The 20601-nt window shown below is 47.7% G+C and overlaps 6 non-coding genes and 1 pseudogene across 6 annotated transcripts; 5 read left to right on the top strand and 2 right to left on the bottom strand.

The window, feature by feature from the left end:
- The window catches only part of LOC118902136, a 41235-nt pseudogene extending 32973 nt beyond the window's left edge, over positions 1-8262 (top strand).
- On the bottom strand, positions 498-569 carry TRNAH-GUG. Its single transcript has one exon. It is a non-coding gene; the product is annotated as a tRNA-His (tRNA).
- TRNAN-GUU lies at positions 1276-1350 on the top strand. Its single transcript has one exon. It is a non-coding gene; the product is annotated as a tRNA-Asn (tRNA).
- A 2267-nt stretch (positions 8263-10529) lies between the features above and the next one.
- TRNAV-AAC lies at positions 10530-10602 on the top strand. Its single transcript has one exon. It is a non-coding gene; the product is annotated as a tRNA-Val (tRNA).
- A 2374-nt stretch (positions 10603-12976) lies between these two features.
- On the top strand, positions 12977-13049 carry TRNAV-AAC. The gene has a single exon. It is a non-coding gene; the product is annotated as a tRNA-Val (tRNA).
- A 4783-nt stretch (positions 13050-17832) lies between these two features.
- On the top strand, positions 17833-17994 carry LOC118887287. The gene has a single exon (XR_005017953.1). It is a non-coding gene; the product is annotated as a U1 spliceosomal RNA (small nuclear RNA).
- Positions 17995-20297: 2303 nt separating this feature from the next.
- On the bottom strand, positions 20298-20371 carry TRNAN-GUU. The gene has a single exon. It is a non-coding gene; the product is annotated as a tRNA-Asn (tRNA).
- Between the last annotated feature and the right edge of the window lie 230 nt (positions 20372-20601).

Raw genomic sequence — 20601 nt, forward strand, 5'->3', positions numbered from 1 at the left:
GATCAGCTTGGTGCTTTGTGTCCTCCTGAAGGTGTGGGATAGGGAGGGTGGGAGGGAGACGCAAGAGGGAGGAGATATGGGGTTATATGTATATGCATAGCTGATTCACTTTGTTACACAGCAGAAACTAGCACACCATTGTAAACAATTATACTCCAATAAAGATGTTTTAAAAAATAATAATAAAATCTGTTTCGTTTTGTGTAAAAAAGCCTCACTGCTGTTTGAAATATTTCAACCAGAAAAAAAAAGAAAAGAAAAAGAAAAAATCTCTATATGACTACATCATTTCCTTCGTCGAAGCCACACACAAGTTTCATTTAGAGCTTGAACCTAATCTTTAGGTATTTTCTCTTAAATGGTGAGACGTAGTTTAAGTCCAGAGCGCTTCAGCCTAGTGCACTGTTGGCTTGACCTCCGTTCTCCTGACTTTACTCCGTTTGGTGACTAAAGAGTTGTTCTGGTAACAGATACAACGCAAAAGAGAAGGGGAACATTGCCGTGACTCGGATTCGAACCGAGGTTGCTGCGGCCACAACGCAGAGTACTAACCACTATACGATCACGGCGCGCCACTGAGCCGGCGGTGAAATTAGTTTTTGCGCTACTACTTTTAATATAAATCGATTCCAATTATTTAGCTGTTCTGTTGTTGAAAGCTGCGAGTATTCGTGAGTTTCCCTCATGTCTTCCCTCCGTTATTCCCTTCGCATTCTGATGCATATCTCATCTCCCCTGCGTCCAGCGCCTGCCTCAGATCAGGTCTCCTGAGAAGTATCTTTGCTTTGTCCTTGCCTCCCCCTTGCTTCATTCCCTCCTCCTTACATTTCCTCTTTTGACCAACCCTCCCCACCGCCTCCTTCCGGCTCCCGGCCCACCTACCGTGGCTGAGCTGAGGGAGGGCAGCGCCAGCGGCTCAGACTGTCGGGTGAAGGCGGAGCAAAGAACCAAAAGAACCATTATGAGCCCATCGGGCATTCAGCTTCCCTTGGGTCCCACTCGGCTCAATCCCGGGGTGTCGCGGCCCCGGGCGACTCCGGGGCGCTGGCATCTGCGGCGGGTGTGGAGCAAGGCGCGGCGGGGACGCTTGCCTGCCCTTCTGCCTTCGGAATCGCCCAACGCGCGGCTTCCCCACGAGTTTCTCCGGTTTTCCGAGGCTTTGGAATCAGTACAACTGTCCTGCGAAAGGCGGGTGGCTCCGCCTAAAGTGGAAGGCGTGCTTGCTGTCTGTGGGATGAGGTGGGGAAGGAGGGAGAGGGGAAATATCCTCCAGGTGTCTCTGTGGCGCAATCGGTGAGCGCGTTCGGCTGTTAACTGAAAGGTTGGTGGTTCGAGCCCACCCAGGTGACGCCTCCCCTAGTATCTTTAGGATGTAATTAAAGGGTTTGCAGTGATTTCTGTCTTGCATATCCTTTCACATAAACTTGAAGCTAGGCCTCTATTACCCTCCTTTTCACCTATGTCTTGTCCATAACAAGAGAACCTAAGTCGAGATCATCGCTGATCCTCACAGAAGAGCTCTGAAGGAAACAGTTAGGTCACTTCGTCAGCTCACCGTTACCCTCTGGGTTCCTTTTAACAGTGAAGTTTCGTCCCTTGTTTGTACTAGTATTTACTGAGCCCTTTACATATAACTTTGAAATTAATTTGCTTATATGCTTTTATTATTACGAACAATACTGCAGTCATCATTCTTGTACACATGCCTATGGTTAGAGTGCCTGAAGCACAATTGTTTTATGAGATAGACACGGTTTTGTAAATGGTTCCATTCTCTCACCTTTGTTGGCTTATTAGCTATAACTCTTTATTTTATTATTTCAGCGACTGCTTTAGGCTTTACAGCAGACATCTGTAACTTACCACAGCCTGCCTTCAAGTGATGTCTTCACTTTTCTCCCCTGCTTGCCTTTATGCTATCGTTGTCATGCATTTTACTTTGAATATGTTATAAATCCCACAACCCAAGGTTATTACTTTTCTTTAAACTGTCCCATGTTTTTAAAGAGATTTAAATAATAAGGGAAAAAAGGTTATATATTTTTCATGCAGATACCATTTCTGTTGTCCTTCATCCCTTTGTGCATATGGAGATTTCTCTCTGGTGTGAGTTTCTTTCTTCCTGGAGGACTACTTTAACCTTTCTTGTGGTTTGGGTTGCTGGTGATGAAGTCTTTCAGCAATTGTATGTCTGTAAATATTGTTATTCACCTTTATTGTTGAAAGACTTTTTTGAGGATAGGAGCCATAGAATTCCACGTTGACTTTTTTCTCTCAGTTCTTTAAAGATGTTGCTCCACTGTCTTTTTCACTTGCTGCAGTGCTTCTGACGAGAAATCTGACATTATATTTATTTTCTGTATGTAGCCTGTGTTATCCCTCTGGCTGCTTTTGAGATTTTTTTCCCAATTGATTTGAGCAATTTAATTATTATGTGACTAGGTGTGGTCTTCTTCATATTTATTGTGCTTGAGGATCATTTGACTCCTTGGATCAGTGGTTTATAATCTTAATTGTGGCTGGAAAATTTTCTGTCATTGTTTCTAAAAAATGAGTCTGATACAAAGCAAATCTGATACATGGTAGCAGTAGGTCCTGAGGAGGATCGGCAGACCCATGTAAGGCAACTACTCAGACGTTATAGGGAGACCTTCGAGCTTCTTCAGATAAGTGGAGGTAACCTACTTCATGTAACCTCCTCAAACAAGGGAGGAAGGGCTGCTTCTCAGGTAACCTGAGGCTCAGGGCAATTTAGGGTTTCAAGAGCCCCACCTTCATCAGAATCTATCCATAAGACCCCATCCCAATGATACCAGTTCTTCTTAATAAATTCCCTGACTTTAACGTAAGAGATTCTGTGATGTTGAAAATTCAATTTAGGTTTAGTTTGCAGAGCTCGGGCCTACAGTTATACTACTAGACAAGGTTTTAAGGTTGTTTTCTTTTGTTTTGTTTGAAATATGGTTATAGAATCTTTCAGGTCCCTAACCTAAATCTTGAGCTAGGAACTTAGAACCTTGAGCTCATCATTTTGTTTCCCCAATTCCTCCAGTTTACATGTAAGTAACCAACCCATTATACTCATATCTTCACTAAAATGTTCTATGGCGGCAACTATTTGACCACTCTAATCCTTACTTTCTATGGGAATCTAAATACAGGTGTCTGCAGATGATGATTTGGGAAAATGTTGTGCTACTGCATGCCATGAAACGAAAGTGTTCTCTGACATCAGGGTCATTAATAATTTCACATCTAATCAGGCCCAAGGTCCAATTCCAGATAATATGGAACCACTCCATTTATTATCACTCAATTCTAACCAAGGGTGTCACTACAACAATGCTAAACATAGAACAATGGCACCACACAAAGATGACTAGGAACTTCAGCATACTGGATTTCTGCTACCATGCCACTTTCTTGTGCCCACGCACACAAACTCAAACACACATCTTACTCCCTCCTCCCAAATATTAAATCAGGCATTTGTACTACCTAGGTTTTCAACAAAACAAGGCAAGGCTTGAACCACATTGGAGGCCTCAGTTTTCTGTCCCACTTGCCTCACCATCCTTCTACTTCCTCTCATTAGATTTTCATTTATTCCTGCCCTCCTGCAGCATGTCCTTCTTCAAGCCCCTGGCCCTCTCTCTCAGGAACAGGAGGTAAATGGAGAATTATGATATTGTTGACATTACTACAGGCTTGTTCCCTGGATAGACATCTACTTAAACAAGAGCATTTGTCCATCCCAGGGTATTTTGTAGAAAAAAAGCTTAGAAAACTAACACTTGAATATCTGCTTTTCCTACAAAGAGAAATTTGAAGTGACACTGCTGGCAGCTGTGAAGTTAGCTCTGGGTATTAAGCTAAACTGGAAGCCTTTGCATTCACCATGGGGCTGAGGAGAAATGGCAGTCAAAACTGGTTGGAAGGAGGCTTCTGAATCCATAAGACATATCACTTCCACCAAAGAGAAGTAATGTTTCCACTTCTCAGTTTGTAGGTGGAATTTACAGAAGCTTTCATTCTGAGGGAGGTAAGGAACAAGTTATGGGAGGGCAGTTGACTGTCAGTCTAGCCTTGAAATCATTTAACTAACAGGTGTTCTCATGAGCCCCAAAATGTGTTCCATGACATGACTTCCTCAGTCATGTCTCCAATGTCTGAAGCCTCCCCAGGCTCCCAAAGCTAGAGAAGTTTGAAAGAGGAGAGAATGAAAGAGACACAAGCCTAGGTTCTTGTAAGCACATTCTAGAGTATGGTACAAAGACTTCAGGGTCACCAGTCTCTTGGGCTATCAACTAAGTGGGTTTGGTGGCATAAACCTACTTGGAATCAAAGCTTCCTTTTGAATCTTTTCAGGTAGATTCCCTACACGGTTGAGTTTTGCTGTCATTTCAGCAGTGATCTCATCCTCTTTGCCCTTATCATTTAAATCAGATAACAAAAAACCCTAATCAGTAGAGTGTTGGTGGACATAATAGAAATATTTTCATCTAAGCTCTGGAAATTAAGGTAAAATTTGCCCTCAAAGTAGTTTTCTTATGTTGCCAGAATTTGGTTCTTTGTAACTGTGTATCCTTGGAAGGCAGGCTTGGTGTGCTCCAAACTTGTTTCCAGTTCTTGCTTAGCTCAGTGAGCTTAGATCTATCTCTAGAGTTCCTCTGGAGTCCAAGGACGCAAGATGTCTCTTATATTTCTTGTATTTCAAACATGACCTTTCTGAAAAGAGTACATTGTGTTTAAAAAAAAAAAAAAAAAGGTGATTCTACCCAGTTTTTGAATGAACATTTTTCACATTGAGGCAACCTCTCCACTGTAGTGTCCCCACTCCTTCCTGAATTCAGTGCTGCCTGCTGTGTCCAAATTTAGGGCATGTGATGTCCAAAATTCAACTGCATTCTTTACCAGGAGCAATATCTCCCTGAGAGCTCAGCACTCCATAGGCTCCTGCTTTGGGGCTGTATTGCCTTTCCCTGGAAGAAAGGGCCCAGGATTTTCACATCCTGGATTCAGAATCCCACATCTCAGTCAGGACTCCTGATTTGAGAACAGAACACCAACTGAAAGTTTTCACTGCTTGGACCTTGGAGCTCCTGGAAGCTGCAGGAGCTAGGGGACGTGCACAGATCAGAGGCATGAGACAGCTCCTTGCAAGCCAAGAACTGTGGGACTCCTCCCCTCCCCCACCTTTTCCTTCCTTTTCATTACATTCCTCTGCCAGATCATTCCTCTCAAATTCCAGGGCCTCTTTCTTGCCTTTCCCTCAGAAATAGGAGATCTCTCTGGCTCTTGTCACTTTGTTCTATTTGATCAAATTTCAAGTCTAATACTTTAACCAGGCCTTCATGTTTTAAACAGTTCCCTAGCCAAGGCTGAAGATCTCAGGGCATTTGGCTGCTTTATAATGGTGAATATCTGTTCCAAGTCAGCCCTTGATTACATGTTTGAATTGGACAGAAGACCAGCCATGAAGCCAAGTGTCAACTATTCACATCACTGGGCCGCCACCTAGTGCAGGGCCAAGGTCCAGGAAACACAGACTACCATGCTGACTCTACTTTCTCTTCTTTCAACTTTAGATTCTTTGTTTTGATGTAGATAATGATGTTTCCTAAGGGAACAACTGCGTTTCTATCTTCCCAATACCTGTGTCATCTAGTTTCCTGTCTTTTATTTACTTTCATATGTGTGTATTTGTTTATTTATGCTGATCTACAGGTCATCAAGTGAGATATTTTACTCAGGATTAAGGAAAGCATAAAAGACAGAGAAGCTTCCTTAAGACAACTAAAGTTTGTTCCCTTGGTTGGTTCTTCTTACAGGAAAGTATCTCAGATGGAAAGTAGGCAGGAAACTGCTTTTGTGAAAGACTTTCATGTATCCTTTTTCTCAAGGGTGTCTATGGAAAGAGAAGGGAAAAAAATCAAGCGTGTCCTTGGATTCCTCTGGGATCCTGGATATAGAAGCTTGGTTACTACCCCATGTTGGGGAGAGGCACAGTTGAATATGAACCACAAATCAGGATACCTCAGACTGGAGCCAGGACCATTTAAGACCAAGCATCATTGTTACCTGGGTTGTTAAACCATGGATTCAGTAATTAAATGTTAAATAATCTAAATATATGAAAGTCACTTAACAGTTCCAGGGTGATTTAGAGTAGAACAATGTTGTATACTGCCAGAAACTTGTCTTACTAATTGCCAGATTCTCAAAAAGACATTCCCGAAATATTTAAATAAAATTTAATGACGTTATCTTATTTTTTAAAAAACAGACTAAGCACCATTATTACAAGGCAGCCACCTACCTGACAGCAGTGATACAGACAATTCTGGAAATCTCTTGAGAATTATCCCCTACCTACTTTTGATAATTTTCCACCTGCTCCCCTCATCCTCCCACCACAGAAAGATTCTTCACCTTTTTGTCGAGTCAGAACCCTTTACAGTGTTGATAGGAATGTAAACTGGTGCAGCCACTATGGAAAACAGTATGGAAATTGTGCAAAAAAGTAAGAATAAGACTGCCATATGATCCAGCTATTCCACTTCTAGGTATTTATCCAGAAAATACAAAACCAGTCATTGGAATAGATATATACACCCATACATACATCAAAGCATAATTTACAATAGCCAAGATATGGAAACAACCCAAGTGTCCATCAACAGGTGAATGCATAAAGAAGATGTGGCATACATACACAATGGAGTACTATTCAGCTTTAAAAAAAAAAAAAGAAATCTTGCCATTTGCTACAACATGGATGGACTTCAGGGTATTATGCTAAATGAAATAAGTCAGGTAAATAAAGACAAATACCGTGTGATTTTACCCATATGTGGAATTAAAATAAAAATTTAAATGAATGAACAAACCATACAAAAAGAAACACATAGGTACAGAGAACAGAGTAATGGTTACCAGAGGGGAAGGAGGAGGAGAGAGGGGAAGTAAGTAAAGTAAATTGTTATAAACAAACAAACAAAAATCCTTGCAGGACAGAAAGCCAGGCAAGAAGCAAGGGGGCAGCTGCACTTCCCTGAAGGGTGTCTCCCAAGGTAGGAGGTTCCACTGGGCAGTTGGACTCAAGACCCCACAGCCCCCCAAAGCAACCAAGCAGAGTCCACAGGGCAGCAGGTCCTGGGGGGAATACCAGCATAGTCATGTTCCTCCTACAAGCTCAAGGCGTGCCTGGCCTGCACTATCAGGAAGAGCGGAATAAATTTCCACCTGAAGCTTCTTGTAGCCCGCAGATAACAGGACAAGAGGGGCCTCCTCGCCAGGACAAAATCTTACCCTGGCCTTAGAGCACAGATACCACAGAAGCTGGTTTTGAGGGACACGCCAATGAAGGGAGAAATAGCAGCCCAGTGATCTTGAGTTGAGATGTCTGCAAGTTACTCTCAAACGGTGTAGCAAATTAGGTACATGGAGAGAGACTGAGACAGCAAATGTGGGGAAATGTGCGTTTTGGTGAAGAATATATGCTGTTACTATTCTTGCAAATTTTCGTAGGTGTCAAAGTTTTGTTTTTTTGGTTTTTGGTTTTTTAAAGGAGTAATTCGTACTCAGGTCCCAAGTTCTCTACATGGACACTGAAAGTGAGACTGTAGGTATCTGAAATGAAGGAAGGTGTGGAGGCGAGGGGCTGCCCAGGCTGCTCATCACACCTCCTCTCTCCCAGCCTGGGAGAAGCCTTGGACCTGGGGCCCGACCTCACTGGCTTATGGATTCAGTGCAGAGATCTACTGCATCTGCACCTTGGGGCACATAACACTTGTGAGGAGGAAGTGAAGATTGCTGGGTGCGGAGATGCCACAAAGGGGAAGAAAGGAGAAAAACAACAAAACTTAAACTTCCCTGACCGGGAATCGAACCCGGGCCGCAGCGGTGAAAGCACCAAATCCTAGCCACTAGACCACCAGGGACCTGCGCGCAAACTTCTTGTAAGTGATTATAGGAAGCCTACAATGAGTGTGTGCTACCTCCCGCCCTCCCGTTCCGAGTGCCGCACCTCCCTCCAAGGAACTGTACCCGAAAAACGTTCCCTCCCTGCTTTCTCCAAAAGAGGAGCCCCACACGAAAGGCCAAGCGCTCTGCGGGACAGTGGACGCGCCCGCGAGGCCCGCCGGGGCCGCAAGTCCCGAGCGAGTTGCCCCGTCTGGGCCGCACCTCAGAACTGCCCTGGAGCCGCGCCTTTGCCAGGCGACCGCGTGTGGAGAGCAGCCGCCGGGGCAGGGGCTGTAGAGACAGGAGGGGAGGCGCGCGGGATGAGACCCCGGGATCCCCAACACCATAAAAGACTCCCGGCAGATGCAGGATGGGGGACGGCTGGACGGAAAACGCTTTCAAACAAGGCTGCGCGCCCAGACCTGGATTCCGGGTCTTCCCCTCACTACCTGCGGCGCCTGCCGTTCTCCCGCCTTAGATGACGCCAACTCCAGGTCCTAAGGCTCCGACCAAGAGTTGTCTCTGACGCAGCGTTTTCCTCAGACCCCACATGCAATTAGTTAGGACTTCGTGTTTCCTTCTCGATCAGGTGGACTTCGGCCTACACAGTCCCTCCTTTTCGCGACTCTGGACTTGGGCAAACGACTCTCCTGATAAAGGCGGGGAAATCAGTGTAACGCTCGGCTCCCTCACCCTGAACCTCGGATGGGGGCGTTGGGCGACCCTTGCGCTTTTTCCTGGGCTGCGTCCCTCTTCCGGGCCCGTCTTCGAGGGCAGGGGCGAGGCCAGGTGCCCTCAGCGCGCTCCTCTCCCGGCTCTGGAGCCCCGCGCCTTCCCTTGCGGCTGCAGGGAGGCTCCAGGGGCCGCCTGATCGGGTTTGGGGGCCCCAGCGGCGCGGGCGTGTGTTTGTGGTCCCTCGGGGGCCCGCTGTCCCTCCGCCCCTGTCGGGGAAAGGACAACCGCCCTCTCGTCCTGTCCACGTGGGACGGCAGCGCGCCGGACGCGACTGAAAGACGGCGATTCCGTTCCTCTGGCTCCGCGTGGGAGGTGAAAACTGGAACCTGGAGGGGAGGGAAAAGGGGGGAAATCTCATGAAATGTCCTGATCTAAAGCTATTTTCAAGTCCGCCTCTTTGGGGACTCAGCCCTCCAGCGCTGGCGAGGATGCTGCAGTCCGGTCGCACCCTCGACGGCACTTGGAATCGACGCGGAACAAGGCAGAGCCCCACGGCTTGGGGGTCAGTGCGCACGCTGCCCGCGCCTTCCTCGGGGTCGGAGCACTTGAACCTCACGTGTGAAGGAAACGCGGTAACCGCCACACTAAGAAAGAAGAAAAGCAACCGCTGGAGAAAATGGCACATGCTTCCCCAAACTTGTAAAGCTTTACTTTTAAAGGAAACCAGACAGGGAGACACAGACACACAGACAGACAACATTGCATTAAAGTCTTTCAGCAAAAAGAAAGTCTTCTGCCTGCTGGCCGTGTGCTGTGAGGCGAACACGAAACCCCCTCCAGACACCGGCTTTCTGGAAAAACCTCTTTGTCTTCCTAGGTTAAAACCTCTTTGTCTTCCTAGGTTAAAAATCGCTCTCCATGACCTGTTGAAGTGGAAAATTATAAAAGGCAAATAAAAGACGTTTCAGACATTGTAAAAGGTAAAACAAAACTGTTCCTCAAGAAGAATGTCAAGTACGATGAGGGAGGAATGCACAACCGTGAGATCGGCGTGGACCGCTCCTGCGTCCTTCGCGGCTTTCTGCTGGGCCTGGTCTTCAAACGAAGTCAATACAGGCCGGGAAGCGCGGCTCGGCCTGCCTTGATGTTCGATGTTTTTCCGACAGCCAAATGACCTGAGACGTCAGCCTTTGCTACGGTTCCTGCTAAACGTGAAAGTGTGATTAAAGTACTGGACTTCAACTAGACGACTAGAATAAGCCACAGCGGCAGGAACCTGAGGAAGCCCCTTTGCCGGGAGACGCCGGAGAAGGGCTGCTACGAAAGGGCTTGCGAGGAAGGAGCGCGCAGGCCAGGCGCAACAGAGCAGAGGGGAAGGAGGGGAGGAAGGGGTGAGAGGGGAGGGAGGGAGGGGTGGAGGGAGGGAAGGGCGGGTCCTATGGCTCCTGGGTGAATTCGAAGCATCGATCATTTCCGAGAGCCCAGAGCACTGACCGCCTGCGCCGTGAAAAGGGCCACCGAGGCGCGGGTCCGCAGCCTTGGAGGGGCGGTGTCCACGCTGCTGAGATGCGAGGTCGCATGGGGCTCAGGCTCACCTAACCCCCGGCTCCTGCGGCTTCCGGGAGCTGGAGATTCAGCGGGGGCGACCCCTGCACTCGGTGCATAGCTGTGTGTTGGATGCGGGATCGGGAAGTCCAGCTGGGGGGGCCCCAGGGAGCTCGCTTCGGGGGAGGCGAGGAACCCTAAGCCAGGGTCTCTCGGGAGCTGCAGCCTCCTTACCTGAGGGCTTGCCTGTGCTCCCAGGGTCCTTTCCTTGCGAAAATATTTGTGCCTAGTCGTGGCAAGAGATACAGTTCTTGGATGTGTCTTTAAGAAAACAAAAGGGTGCTGTTTCCGTGGTGTAGTGGTTATCACGTTCGCCTAACACGCGAAAGGTCCCTGGTTCGAAACCAGGCGGAAACAAGTGGATTTTTTTCGGAAACTAACATTCACGTTTAAAAACCAAAAAACGGGGCGAGTGGGATGGATGGAGGTAGCGCGTGCAGCTGTATTTTTATCCCCCCGAAATACAGGAGGAGTTCCCTTATTGCCTGAAAGCCTACTCAGCACTAGGAACCATCCCTCCTTTGTCTGCTCTGTGTCACTTTAAGACAAGGCCACAGACAGACCAAGAAGGGCACAGGACAAAGCCAACTTAAGGTTATCTTTACATTCGGAAATCCCCTCACCTTCTCATGTGGCGCCTAAATCTCCTCTACACGCTGACACGTATTTTGTCTCTGAAAACAAGAAGTTTATCCCTGTGAAGCTCACTTGCTTACCCCACCTCAGCACACTTGCGGAACACGTTGATTTGCGTGACGGAACAAAAGAGACCAAGCCAACTCCGCACCGGGTGCTCGACCCAAAGACACGTAGACGACTTTCAGGCTCCAGAACTGCAGCTGGTAGGGGCACGTAAAGGAGTCCTTACACGTGCCATTATCAGGAGAGCCCCTGTAGTGAGGTCAGAGATCAGGAAGTAGACGGAATCGCTCATCAGCCGCTGAGAGCCAAGTCAGCACCTGACTCATAAGGAAACCGAGGTTCAGAAAGAGAGCGTGACCTTGGCTCTGCCGCACACAGCGCTAAAGCTAGACCAGGATGGAACCCAGCCTGTTACCCTTCGGCCTGGCCTCAGAGCCCAAAGCGTCGCCCAGGACAGGAGAGGTAAAAGGTGATGAGCAGCGGCGCAAGGGCTGGGAGCCTGGCACAGCCGCCTTCAGCCCTGGGCCGCTGGGAATCGCCTCCTTTTCTGCTCTGCCATTCTCAAAAATCTAACCTTACTCTTACAGTTCTCAACTGGAGAAGCCAAATTATGGAGGTTTGTTATGTCTGGTTGCCTGGTAGCTACAATTTGGCGTTTTACTGCTGCGGCCCGGATTCGATTCCAGGTCAGGAAAGCTCTAAGTTGTGCTAAATCTTCCTCTTCCCGAACAGAGGGAGTTTGCCAGAAGGGCGATGCAAGACCCTCCTCAGGGTTCCTATTGCCAGGCACCCTTCATGTGGGGGAGGGGAAATGTGATGAACCACCAGGGCTTCTGCCCTCCACTCTTTTCTTCCTTTATTTCAGAAACCTAGTGTCTCACATATAGAGTTTTCATCCAAAGAGCACCTGGGACTTAACTTCGAAAAACTCATTAAGAAAACAAAAACATAAAACCTTTTAAATATACAAAAATGTTGAAATACTAACATTGTCTATTCTGTACCTAATCTCACAGTTAACATTTTCCCACGCTTGCTTTCTCACTCTCTCTCCATATGCATGATTTGCTACACCATTTGAGAGTAACTTACAGACATCTCAACTCAAGATCACTGGTTGGGCCACTGTTGCTCCTTTCCTTTGGCATCTCCTTCAAAACCAGCTTCTGCGGGACCTGTCCTCCAAGGACAGGAGGAAGCTTTGTCTTCGTGAGAAGGCCCCTCTTGCCACTTCAGAAACCTGGAATCTGTTCTCTTCAGGCTGTAGAGCAGCTTCAGGTGGTGTTTTATTCGGCTCTCCCCTGAGTTGATGTTCGATGTTTTTCTGACAGCCAAATGACCTGAGACGTCAGCCTTTGCTACGGTTCCTGCTAAACGTGAAAGTGTGATTAAAGTACTGGACTTCAACTAGACGACTAGAATAAGCCACAGCGGCAGGCAGGAACCTGAGGAAGCCCCTTTGCCCGGGGACAACGCTGGAGAAGCGCTGCTGCGAAAGGGCTTGCGAAGAAGGAGCGCGCGGGTCAGGCGCACCAGAGCAGAGGGGAGGGAGGGGAGGTGGGGAGGGAGGGGAGGGAGGGGGCAGGGGGAGGGAGGAAGGGGGAGGGGAGGGCGACTCCTATGGGTCCTGGGTGGATTCGAAGCACCGCTCATTTCCGAGAGCCGAGCGCACTGACCGCCAGCTCCGTGAAAAGGGCCACCAAGGCTCGGGTCTACAGCCAAGAGGGGCGGTGTCCACGCTGCTGTGAGGCGGGTCGCCTGAGGCCTAGACGCACCTAACCCCCTGCTCCTGCGGCTTCAGGGAGCTGGGGAGTCACCGGGGGGATCCCTGAACTCCGGCGCTAGGCTGAGGAACTGGAGACCCTGCGTTGGATGTGGGAGCCCGAAGCTAGACTGTGGGGGCCCCAGGGACCTTGCTTCGCGGGAGGTGAGGAACCCTAAGCTAACACCTCTCGGGAGCTGCAGTGTACTTGCCTGAGAGATCGCAGGTGCTCTCAGGATCCTTTCCCTTTCAAATTTTTTGGTGAGCCAGTCGTGGCAAGACATAATACATTTCTTGGAAGTTTCTTTAGACGGCCCTTCTCTCGTGGTTTCCGTAGTGTAGTGGTTATCACGTTCGCCTAACACGCGAAAGGTCCTCGGTTCGAAACCGGGCGGAAACAAATAAGAGTTATTTCTCTTTGTTTTTTTTTTTCCCTGAAACTTACATTCACGTTTAAAAACCAGAAAGGGGGCGAGTGGGATGGGTTGTGGCAGAATGTGTAGCTGCGTTTCTCTCTCCCCAAACCCAGGAGGAGTTCCGTTACCACCTGAAGCCTCCTCAGCACTAGGAAACAGCCCTCCTTTCTCTGCTCTGAGGCACTTTGGAGACCAGGCCACAGACATTCCAAGGAAGGCACAGGAGAAGGCCGACTTCAGGTTATCTTTAAATCTGGAAATCCCTTCACCTTCTCATCTGGCGCCTAAATCTCCTCTACACGCTGACACGTATTGTCTCTGAAAACCAAGAAATGTATCCCTGTGAAGCAACCTTGGCTTTCCCTCACCCCAGCACACTTGTGAAACAATTTGATTTGCGTGACAGAAAAAAAGAGGATGAATTCAACTCTGCACCAGGGGCTCGAGCCAGACACGAAGATGAAGAATTTCAGGCTCCACGAATTGAGCTGGTCGGGAGGAAAAGGAGCTGGTAACGTGCAGTTATCAGGAGAGCCCCCGGAGCCAGGTCAGAGATCAGGAAGTAGACGGATCCACTCATCATCACCTGCTGAGAACCAAGTCTGCCCCTGACTCATAAGGAAAGTGAGGTTCAGAAAGAGAGCATGACTTTGGCTCTGCTGCACACAGCGCTAAAGCTAGAGTAGGATGGAACCCAGCCTAATACCTTCCTTGTGGCTTGGCCTCAGAGCCCAAAGCGTCGCCCAGGCGGGGAGTGGTGAAGGGTGATGAGCTGCGTTCAGACCTGGGCTCTGGGAATCGACTCTTTTCTGCTCTCTGCATCTCTAAAATCTAACTTTTACAGGGGTAGACTGCCTATCTCCACTTTACTTAGTTATTCTGTGGTTTTATCTTGTTTCTTCATTTGGAACATATTCTTCTGTCACCTCATTTTGCCTAATGTACTTTTCTAATTTCCATGTGTGTGGTACGTTGGTTACATTTCCTGACCTTGGAGAAGTGGCCATTTGTAGGGGACTTCCTGTGGGTACCAGCAGCCCACTACCCTCTCATCACCAGATCTATATGCTCTAGGGGTGCCCTGTATGTGGGCTGCATGGGTCCTTCTGTTGTGCCTGGCTGACTGCAGTGCATGGTCTGGTAGGATTAGTTGGTCCCCGTCTCTTCGGTTGTCAGGCCCTGCCTCGTTTGGAATCTGCAGCCGCTAGTTGTCACTGCCGGGTCAAGAGGCAACTGGCTGTGGAACCCCCATGGGGGTGGGGGGTGGGGGCTAGTGCTGGCTCAGTGGTGGGTGAAGCCAGGTGCTAGGGCTAGTGCTAGTGCTGGCCCACTGGTGGGCAGAGCGGGGTCCTGGGGTTTGGCTGCAAGGCCCAAGAGTCCCAGAGCTGGTGTCAGAGTGCTGGTGGGTGGGGCTGGTTCCCGACACAGCTGACTGTGGGGGTTCTGGGTGTCCTGATACTTGTGTTGGGCTGCTAGTGGGCGGGGCCAGGGTCTAGCCAGTCCCAGGGCTGGTGAAAACATGGGACAGTTTAAAGAAAAGTAATAACCTTGGATTGTTATTATTTGGATGGTTATAAACCTTGGGTTTATAACATATGCAAAGTAAAATGCATGGCAACAAAAGCATAAAGGCAGGCAGGGGAGAAATGTGAACTGGTATGACTTTACTTGAAGGCAGCCTGTGGTAAGTTACAGATGTCTGCTCTAGAGCCTAAAGCAATTGCTGAAATAACAAGAGTTATAGCTAGTAAGTCAACAAAGGCAAGAAAATGGAATCATATACAAAACTATGTATAATCTATGAGAAATTGCTCTTCTGGCTTTCTACCCTATGGACATGTGTACAAGAATGATGACTGCAGCATTACTTGTAATAATAAAAGCATAGAACCAAATTAATTTCAAAGTATATGCAAAGGGGTAAATAAATACTATACAGACAATGGAAGAAACTTCATTGATTACAGGAATTCACAGGGTAGTGATGAGTCTACTCTTGAGGATTCCTCAATTCCCAGTGACCTGTTTTCCTCCTGAGCTCCTCTGGAGGATCGATGATGATCTGGCCTTAGTTAGATCCTCCTGTTGTGCACAAAATGCAGAGTACAGGAACATAGTAGTGGAGGAGGCTGTCTCGGCCTTTGAGGGAGAGGGTGTGTAGAAAAAAGGAAGACCCCGAAAACTCTGTATTACAGGTGGCAGAAAGATGCGTCGAGGAGTCGGTTTGAACCACCAACCCGTCGGTTAAAAGCCGAACGCACTAACCGGCTGCGCCACAGAGACAGCTATAAACCGCTTTTTCTCTCTCCTCCCTTATCTCATCCCCAGCGAGAGCAAGCACGCCTTCCACTCTATGCCGAGGCACTTGCCTTTAGCAGCGCAGTCGTACCTGCTCAAAAGAGCCCGGGAAAACCGGAGAAACCCGTGGGAAAGCCGTGCGTCGGGCGATTCCGAAGGCAGAATGGCAGCCGAGCGTCCCCGCCGCGCCTTGCTCCACACCCGCCGCAGATGCCAGCGCCTCGGAGACGACCGGGGCCACGAGCCCCCAAGCCTGAGCCGAGTGGGGCCCAAGGGAAGCTGAATGCCGGGTGGGCTCCGTGACGGCTCCCCGTTTGCTCCGCCTTCACCCGACCATCTGCCCCGCAGGTTTAGTAGGTGTGCTCGGTATGGCTGCGTCGGGAAAAAGATCAGGTCAAAAGAGGAAACGTGAAAAGGAGCGAAAGCAAGCAGAGGCATGGATGAGACAAGGACACCTCCCAGGAAGCCTGTGAGGAGGCTCGGGCCAGATCCGGAGAGATATAAATTGCTTTTATTAAGTAGCAGAATGGGGAGGGAGAATCGGAGAAGAGCATGAAAGAGAGAAAAGCACGAACATCTGTAGGTGTCCAAGAATAAAACAGCAAAAGCAGTGTGAATATATTTACCTTCAAAAAATGACGGGAAGTGCAGTGACTGCCAGCCGGCCTGTGGCGCATCATGACCGTATGGTGGTTAATACTATGTGGTGGCCGCAGTAATCTCGGCTCAAATCCGAGCTATAGCAGGGTGGTGTCTGTGACTGGTCTCTCGGTTTGCTTTTTTTTTTTTTTTTTTTTTTTTTTTAACATCTTTACTGGAGTATAATTGCTTTACAATGGTGTGTTAGTTTCTGTTCGGTTTGCTTTTAATGCCAGCACCAGCTACGCCCCTTAAGAAGCGGTCAGAGAGCGGAGTATACCGCCGGCCACACAGCGCGATGCGATCAGAAGAGGAGTAAATCCCACGGTGCACAAACCTGCGGGTGGCCTTGTCTCACTACTGACCAGATAATGTCTCTAAGGGTGAAATACAGCCTCTCAAGGAGGCTTGTCTGTACGTTCCGCTAATTAAATAGTGCCGTCATTACCATTTTTCTGGTAAAGATAGTTCAAGTATCAGTGTTGGGTTTTTTCTAAACGAAAACGAGGTTTTAATGAGTTTACAATAAAATGCAAACTAGTTGTCATCATCTACACCAGCTTGTCTCCATCCATCATCTACTAATTTTTATGGGAACAGTAAATCATTGAGCTACAGTTCACATAGAGTTAAAAGCACAAATCTTTATAGCACAGTTTTTTGAATTTTAGCAAATGTAACTATTACCCAGATCAAGTTATAGAATATTGCCATCATCCCAGAAATGTCCCCTGAGCCTCTTTCCAGGCAATTCCTACTTTCTCTCTCTTAGTTGATTACTATTTTGAGGTCTATTGCTGAAATAACTATTGCCTGCTATTGAAATTCAAATGAATGAATGTATTTTTTTGTATCTGGCTTTTTAAATACAACAATATGTTCATTAAACATAACTATATTATCGTGTATATCACTTCTTAATTTTGGTATTATTGAAGTAATTTTGGTGTTATCTGTTGTTATTTGTTGAATATTCCTGGTGTTTTGATGAATATTCTATATCAATCTTTTTGTATACTTGTGCATTCATAGAAGTACTGCGACTGCTGGGTCATGGAGTAGGAACAAGATTAACTTTATCAGAAACTGACAAATAGTACTCTAGAATGGTTTCAAACCAGTAACTATGGTTGGAATTTCTCTGCATTCTTGCCAGCATTTGGTGTACTAATTCTTTTAAATATAGCCATGCTGGAGGGTGTGTAATGATATCTCCATATAGTATTAATGTGCATTTCCCTAATGAATAAAAATGTCAAGAATATTTTCTCGTAACTTTTGGTCATTAAGATATCTTCCTTTGTGATCCAGGACGACCTTGGCTTAGCCTTCCCAGGAAAAGGAAACAGGGTCGGGTGGTCAGTCGCTGTGCAGGTGGATCCTCCCGAGGCGTCTCTCCGAGACAGAGACCCAGACTCGGGGTGTTTGGAGCGGCGACATGTGCAGATCAATGACTGGCACGGCATCAGCGCCCCCTTCCGGCCTCCCAGGCCTTTGCCATCTCCACGCACTCCTCAGTTAAGCAAGGGCAGAGAACTGTCAGTTGAGACAGCGCAATGGCTGCACGTTGGTCTGTTTGGAGCTGCTGCTGAAAGGTGGTCGGTGTTGTGAGCTGTGCAGTGAGTTCTCCTGTGTGTGTGTGTGTGTGTGTGTGTGTGTGTGTGTTGGGGGGAGATTGGGGAGGAGATGTGGGAGGGGAGGTCTTCGCTTGAATTCCTTTGAGGAAAGCGGTTTAGAAAAACAGCGTGGGGCGGGTGGAAGGGAGGGTGGCGACCCTGAGTGAACCTTGGAGGGGTGGGAGGCTTCAGTGTGCCTGCGGGGTATGTGCCCCTAGTTACCTGGCAGGAAAGATGCCATGATCACGATGGTGGCTTTCCCAGCACGACGCTTGTCCATTGCACTCAGGAAGTGCTGACTTTAGGGATTTCCCCAAATGTGGGAAACTTGACCTCGGAATTTGTGCTAGTAGGGGTATGTATTTGCGCTCTCCGCTATCTCTCTGTGTATGGCAGGGGAGTTCTCTTCTGTGGTGCCTCATGGCACTCCGCTGGCTCAGGCCCAGGGCGAGAGGCGCCCCACACCCAGGGCTCCAGCCCACATCTTCCTGGCTTTCCTATTCCGGGACCAAAGTGTATGGAGGGGCCCTGCTACTTGCTTCAGGCCTCCTGTCTGCAGGCTTGCCGGCAGGCATCAGCAAGAGAAAGGCCACATGGCGGGGGTGGTGGGAAAGCCACTGTCCTTTTTTCCACCCTGTAGCCAACCTGTCAGTGTTAAATACCTTTAACAAAAATTTTACAACAATCAAACGCTTGGGGCCCATTGCCTTAGCTTGTTACCGTCTCAGTTCAAGGACTCTAGGTAATTGGCACAATACCCTGGATTAGCTCAAATGGAGAATTTTTTCTCACTTTCTTCTGTTTTGTCTCCTTTCTTCAGTTCTTAGGTAACAACATCCTAATAAAATGGTTGGCAACAACAACACAAGTATATCACTGTATCTTGGGGAATGTTAGTGCTTTCATTGTTCATATGCTTGTCTACCCAATTTGTGCTTGGAGCCAAGGAAGAAGAGCTCTGCCATGGGCCCCACTCTGGCACTCTTCTGGCTGTGCCTTCTTGCATTAGGCAAGGATCATGGGGAGCCAAGAGGACATTCCCACATGGTGCCCATGTCCTCCCTCCCCCATAGGGCTGTCAAATGTGTAACGAATCCCAGAGTCCCTTGCCCAAGTGTCTTTTAGCTCATGTATAGAGACTGTGGATCTTTCTTCCTCGTATTGTCAAACTGAGAGCAAAATGCCCTTTTGTTTGTTTGCACTCAAACCTAGGGCTTGTGGGCAATGTGACATCAAGAGACGACTTTTTAGGGAGAGCTAGTGGATGTAGCATGGATGTGTTGGAGTTGCAGAACACAATCTGGTTCCAGCAGGCCAGTAGGCAAGTGGTGATGGATGTTCTCACCATGCTTCCTTTTTCTGGTGTGTCACTCCAAAAAGTATAGCAATTCTAAAATCCTATACATTCAGGTGATTATAAAGGTATAGTTTTCAAAGTAAGAGAATACAATCTATTTCAGTTTCAACTGAGAGATTTTTTTTTTAAAGCTTGATCAGTAGCTTTAAAAAAGATAGACCCAAGGTAGATGCCAAGCTTGTCACTAACATTTGCAGGTGCCAGTGCAAAAAATAAAAACAGAGGCATCAAAGTTGCTTACACTCTGAGGTTGGGGTGCCAAGATAGCTTATTTCATATTCTGTTCCAGGGGGCCTTGAGTACCAGAAATATGGAAGTCAAGTTTTAGTCCCAGACTAACTTGAGAAGTCATATAGGAGGTCCTCACTGCATTAATCTGGGACCCCAAAGTCTTAAGCCCTCAGGGGTAAGGGTCATCCGATCTAGTCCTGTCCCTTCAAATCCCAGGGCTCTTTGGACAAGGGGGCCTTGGTGCCACAAACAGTATAAAGAATAAGAAAGTTTTAAAAGTTCATGAGAAATCGTGGCCACAGACTTGACCTCTAGCAGATTTGGATGTACACAAATTGATGAAGGACAACAAAAATGGCATCTGCAGGGAAAATATATAACATTTATTTTTATTTTTATTATTGGTATTATTATTACTATTTAAATCTTTTTAAAAACATGGGGCAGTTTAACGAAAAGTAACAACGATGGATTGTGGGGTTTATAACATATGCAAAGTAAAATGTATGACAATAGCATAAAGGCCGGCAGGGGAGAAATGTGAAGAAGTGTGGCATCGCTGGCAGGCAGGCTGTGGCAAGTTACGGATGTATGCTGTAAAGCCTAAAGCAGTCGCTAAAATAGCAAAAGAAAGAGTTATAGCTAATAAGCCAATGAAGGTGAGAGAATGGAACCATATACAAAACCATGTAAATACTATGATAGAGCAGTTGCTCTTCCAGAACTCTACCCTATAGACATGTGCACACGAATGATTTTTTATTTGTTAAGAAAAAAAAAAGCATAGGACCAAATTAATTTCCAAGTTATATGGAAAGGGTTCAATAAATACTAGTACAAACAAACAATGGAAGAAACTTCATTGCTAAAAGGAACCCAGAAGATAACGATGAGATGAGGAATCCTGGATTCCAAGTGACCTGTTTTCCTCCGGAGCTCTTCTGTGAGGATCAGTGATGATCTCGGCTTACGTCCTCCTGTTGTGCATAAGAGTCGGGGGACAAAACGGTAATGGAGGGCTTCTGCACTTTTAGAGAAATGTACAGGGTAGAAACAACCGCAAACCCTTTACATTCTAAAATGGTAAGACCCGTCTCTGGGTGGGCTTGAACCACCAACCTTTCGGTTAACAGCCGAACGCGCTAACCGATTGCGCCACAGAGACACCTGCAAGTTGCTCTTCCTCTCCCCTCCCTCACCTCATCTCCATAGCGAGCAAGTCCGCCTTTCGCAGGACTGAGGAGCTGGCTCCAAGCTTGGGACAACCGCAGACGTGGAGTCGACGCAGCGCTTTCGTTCCGTGGGAAAGCCGTGCGTCGGGCGATTCCGAAGGCAGAAGGGCAGCCGAGGGTCCCCGCTGCAGATGCCAGGGCCCCGGAGACGCCAGGGGTCGCT

Source organism: Balaenoptera musculus, chromosome 1 (assembly GCF_009873245.2).
Source record: "Balaenoptera musculus isolate JJ_BM4_2016_0621 chromosome 1, mBalMus1.pri.v3, whole genome shotgun sequence".
In the NCBI taxonomy this organism is placed as follows: domain Eukaryota; kingdom Metazoa; phylum Chordata; class Mammalia; order Artiodactyla; family Balaenopteridae; genus Balaenoptera; species Balaenoptera musculus.